Source organism: Dipodomys spectabilis, unplaced genomic scaffold (genome assembly GCF_019054845.1).
Source record: "Dipodomys spectabilis isolate Male_0828 unplaced genomic scaffold, ASM1905484v1 ptg000043l, whole genome shotgun sequence".
Classification (NCBI taxonomy): domain Eukaryota; kingdom Metazoa; phylum Chordata; class Mammalia; order Rodentia; family Heteromyidae; genus Dipodomys; species Dipodomys spectabilis.
The window spans coordinates 29313224-29318760 of record NW_024870720.1 but is presented as its reverse complement, the minus strand read 5'-3'; positions in this window follow the sequence as shown (position 1 = coordinate 29318760).

The following is a 5537-nucleotide window of genomic DNA, read 5'->3' as shown; positions in this document are numbered from 1 at the left end:
GAGTACAATGCATCTTGATCAATGTCACCTCAAAGATAGTATTTAAACTTGAGTTTAAAGATCATTCTAAGTGTGCACATACATATATCTTCCATATATTTATAAATATATATGCTCATAAACTTGTTTGTTTTGTCTCATTATTTTGCTTTTCACTGTAGGGGTCCCAGCTAAAACCTTATGAAAACTAGAAACGATTTTTTTCTCTCTTATGATGCTAATACTCTAATTCTACTAATAAAGAAACCAAGAAAGACAGACAGTCAGACTATACCAAAGGATGTCGTGAGACCGTAACAACCAGGATTAGTACTCTCAGTGGGGTCAGGGGTAGAATTCACATGTAACCTTCCAGTTATTCTCTTGATTTTTTTTTGAGGGGGGAGTCGGTTGTGGGGCTTGAACTCTGGGCCTCGGTGCTATCTCTGAGCAATTCAGCTAAAGCCAAGCACTCTATCACTTGAGCCTCAGTGCCACTTCCAGCTTTCTGGTAATTCATTGGAAATAAGAGTCTCACAGGGAATTTCCTGCCTGGGCTGGCTTTGAACTGCGATCCTCAGATCTCAGCCTCCTGAGTAGCTAGAATTACAGGTGTGAGCCACAAATGCCCGGCTCTTGATTCTTTTATAATACTTCAGGGGGATAAAAATCTAAGAAAATCCTGACTTTCACAATCTTCACTTTGTTGATCATTGTTAAAATGAATTTCCGGTGTTGTGGATGTTCAACATTTTACCAAAAAAATTTGCCCTTGTCAGGCTTACATTTTTTGGTATTTTTTTATTGTAAAAATACTATACAGAGGGGTACAGTTACATGAGCAAGGTAATCAGTACATTTCCTATGGAGCATTGTTGCCTGCTCCTTTGTTTTTCCCCTACCATCCCTTCCCTCCCACCTCCACAACTACCACCCCTTGACCCCTCCCATCCCCCCTCGTACCGCTAAAAAGTTCATTTTCAACATAGTGTCTTGTACATCTCATTGTTACAATGGGTCAACCTGTAACCCTATATAAGCATTTTGTTTTTTCCCTTCCCCAACCCAAATTCGAAAAATGTATATACAAGATGCAGGACACTGGAATCAAATGCTGTGAAAACAGGGATTATATGGTGGGGGAGGAACATACCAAAGAAGGCTTAGACTTTTGACATCCTGAATTTAACTTGTACTCTGTATTAGACAATGTTATCTAAGATAGATTTGGTCATATAGACGTAGTATTCTGGAACTTTTGGTTTCATCATGGCTAAGGAAAGAGAGAGTAACTTGGCCAAGAGAGCTGGGTGAGAGGTTTATGAGCCAGGGGCTAGAGGTGGCGTCCAAATGCTCTCCCTATCATCCACCGACTTACTTTAATGACTTGGTATCTCTATGTAATTGCCTTCTATGGTTGCTTCATAGAACACCACAAGCGGAGTGGTTTAAATAACAGAAATAGATAGTTCAAAGTGCCAGAGGCTGAGTGTCTAAGACCAAAGTGCTTGCAAGGTTGGCCTCGAGTTTTCCTATCTTGACTGCAAATACTTCTCACCACATCACGATATGAACCTTTTTCTGAGTACACAGTTATGGAAGCTCTTCCTCTTAGAAGGCCTCCAGGACTGTTGGATGAGGGTTCCATCTTTATGGCCTCACTGAACTTCGATTAACGCTTTAAAAATCCCTATTTTCAAATGCAGTTGCATTAGTGACTAAAGCTTCAACACATACATTTGGAGTGAGGAGACAAAATTCCACCCTCTAGACCTCTAAATTTGTATCCTTTTATAGGCAAATTTTCTAAGTCTTAGATCCATTTCAGCAGACTGTTTTCATAGCGTGGCTATTGTGAATAGGGCTGTTTTAAACATGCTCAGGTATCTGTAGTGTATGACAACTTACCTTCCTTCAGAGAGAAATGCTCAATAGCAGGATTAACAGGATCCGATGGTAGTTCTAGGTTTTTGGAGGAATTTCCACACTGTTTCCTATAGCAGTTGCACCAATTCACATGCCTATTAACAATGGTTAGGGTTCCCTTCCTTCCTCAAAAACATTTGTTACTTGTTTCCTTGATTTGCATTTCTGTCATGGCTAATATCATCAAACATTTCTTCATGTCTTTCTTGGTTATTTGTGCTCCTTTATTTTTGGCAGTTAGGAGATTTGAACTCTTCTTGGCCTCTGATTTGCTAGGCAGGCACTCACCCATGCAAGCCACATCACCAACTCATTTTTCCTTCAGTTATTTTTCAAATAAGTTCTCTCACTTTTGGTCTAATGCTGGCCTTGGTTCACACCAGTCCTCTTACTAACACCTCTGGAACAGCTGGGATTATAGGCTGGACTTCCTTTGAGAACTGTCATTTGAATTCATTTCCTACTTACTAATTGGATTGTCTGTTCTTTTATGTTTAACTGTTTAAGCTCATAATAAATTCTGGATCAATCTCCTGTCACATAAACTGTTGGCAAAGATTTCCTCCTATTTTGTAGGCTGTCTCCTCATTCTGGTAATTGTCTCTCCTTTCCTGTGCATAAACCTTTTAATTTGATGCAATCTTCAAATGTTTGATTATAGTAGTTTTCAAGTTTCAGGTCTCATGTTAAAGTTTTTAATCCATCTTGAATTGATTTTGGTACACCCTGCACACACTCGCGCGCGCGCACTCGTGCACACACACACGTATATGACCTTGGTTCAAAGATGTATGAGTTTAAGAATCTTCTGTTTCATCCAATTACATGTCTGTGTTTGTGCCATGCTGTTTTTATTACTATGGCTCTGTAGTATAGTTTCAAGTCAGATATTGTGATATCTCCAGCAATATTCCTTTTGCTCAGGGTGCCTTTGACTATTCGGTGTCTTGTGTGTTTCCATATGAATTTTAGACTTGGTTTTTCTTTTTTTTTTTTTGTCCGGTTATGGGGCCTGAACTCTGGGCCTGGGCGCTGTCCCTCAGCCCTTCAGCTCAAGGCAAGCGCTCTACCACTTGAGCCACAGCGCCACTTCCAGCTTTTTTCTTTCTGCTTATGTGGTGCTGAGGAATCGAACCCAGGGCCTCAGGTATGCAAGGCAAGCGCTCTACCACTGAGCCACCTTCCCAGCCCCTTGACTGCTATTCTTGACCCACATAATCATGTGACTTATTCTCCTCCTTAGTAATCCCACTCTTTCTTCAACTGAACAGCAATGGAAAGGTCTCAGCTGACTGTCGCTTTCCCCTCTCCTCCTCCTCCCCAGAGGCAGAAATGTAAGAGCCTGAAGGCCAGGGCACTGTCTGTCATACTCTTCCTATTACTTCACTTTTCTCAGGGCCTATCCTCTTATTTTAATATTAATGGAAAAAGATTAAAAATGGTTATATAAAACATGTAAAAGTACACATTTGAGAGTGAGTTCAGAGACAAGCACTTCACCAGGACAGTCTTAAAAGGGCATGATGGGACATGATTGTTTCCCTGAGTTAAATAACAATGTTTGAAGCGACATGAGTTCTTTGAGGACAATAAACTATGTGTCAGTAATTTTTAATTAAGGATCAAAGCCCTTTAAACACTTCAGGAAGGAAGAAACTGGTTTCTTGGAGGTGAAATGCATAATGAAGTCACTTGTTTGAACTTGTGTAAACCTTCATTGAGCAAATACTGCTAGGCCGGAGCTATCCGAGAGCCACAAACTACAGGCCGTATGCACATTTTTTTCAAGTGTAGTAACCGTATTTTAATTAATTAATGATTAATTAGGTCGCGTTTGGCTTTGAGCCGAGGGCTTTGCATATCTTTATCACCATATGATGGAGCTACATTCCCTGTACCATAGTCTGCTGATTTCAGGCTTTCAAACCACAGTTTGTATGAGAGACAAATGCTACTATGCCCATATTCTTCCTGTCCAGATGGAATCTTGCATGGTTTTCTACTCAGGCTGGGCTAGAGCTTCAGTTCTCCTCGTCTCAGCCGCCTATGTAGCTGCAGCTGATAGGTACATGACACTACACCCAGCTGTTTGGGGGACTCAACACTTTTTTATTTTTCCTCTTTGAAAAATGATCTTTCAGTAGTTGTACAAGGGAGTTGCCATTGCACAAAGCAGTTGATGATTGCAACAAGTCCTGATCAATGTTACCCCTTTCACCTTTCTCCCCTTCCTTCCCAGCGCCACCCCTTTCCCTCAATTTTCTCACTTTTGTAGGAGTGTGCATGACATTTTGTGATGGCATTCCCTCTCCTCCCCCTCCTCTCTTCATTCCTTTCAGACCCCTTTTTCTGCCCAGACGGACTTTGAACTCTGACCCTCCCATTCTAGGACTTGCTAGGATTACATGCATGAACCAACTGGCACCTAGCCCCTGCTACATTTTTATGAAGGAAAAAGAAAGGAGTAGAATTAACTTAATAATGATATTTAAATGTTGTACTTGTAGTTCCCACTAGCTTCATTTCAGGTGTTGAGAGGTCATCTGTGGCTAGTGGGTGAAGCCAATGAACTGTGCAGCCATGAAACAATGGCTCAGGTTCCTGCCTGGCTATTGGCTGTGTTCAGTGGGAGTAAGGCGCATTGTGAATGAGACTTTCCTGAGTGTACAGCGCTTGCAAGCCTGAGAGTTAATGATGCACAGCCTGAGGGGAGGAAGTTCTAGAACCTCAAGTTCTAGAACCCTCAGTTTTCCATCTGTGAAAGAGAGATGACATTTTTCTTCTAAGGGCTGATGTAAGAATTCAACATGTGGGAAATAGTTCCAAAGCAGATTTTCAACAAATGTTTGCTGTTAAAAATAATATTGTAATGATGACAAAAGTTATAATTACTAGTTGAGCCAGACAAAGTATTCTTGTAATATTTGAAAGGATGAGATTTCCTACTGCTTCCACACTGGCATTGTCACTTGCCCTTGACAGGCGACAATGTGAACAGCATTTCAAAAAAAACCTCTCTGCTGTCATGTTTCCATTTTAGTTCTGAAATTTACTAAGAACTGGTCAAAATGTTTATGTATGTAGCAAAAGCATTCCTTCAGGCAATTGTGGGTTTTCTTATTTGATCCTGCAACAGTATTCAACAAGCATCAGTTTCCTAAATGTTAACTGTATCATAGACTCCAAAAGCATACCAATGTAATTTTCATATTTTGTCATATTACTTGAATAAAGTTTTATCTCTATCTAATTTTAGATTATTGTGTGTTAGCCTTGTGGAAAAGATTGGTTCACTGAGTTAGGCAGCTTATCCAAATTTTAACCCATTTCATTATAAACTATCAAAATATTCTATCTGTTAATATTTTCATCTTTATCATCAGAAAGACATTTTGTTATTGGGAAGCTATAAAGCTAATGGTGAGGGATAAAATTTTCTCCAATTCTAATTTCCTCCTTTCAGTTTTATCTTTGGTACCTCATACTATCAATTTTTTTTTTTTTTTGATATGAGAAGCTCACTTCATGGAGAAATTCTTACAAATACATCTCACAAATACCCAACACTAGATAGCTGTCAGTCATTCTTTTTTTTTTTTTTTTAAATTTTATTTTATTTTATTTGAGAACAT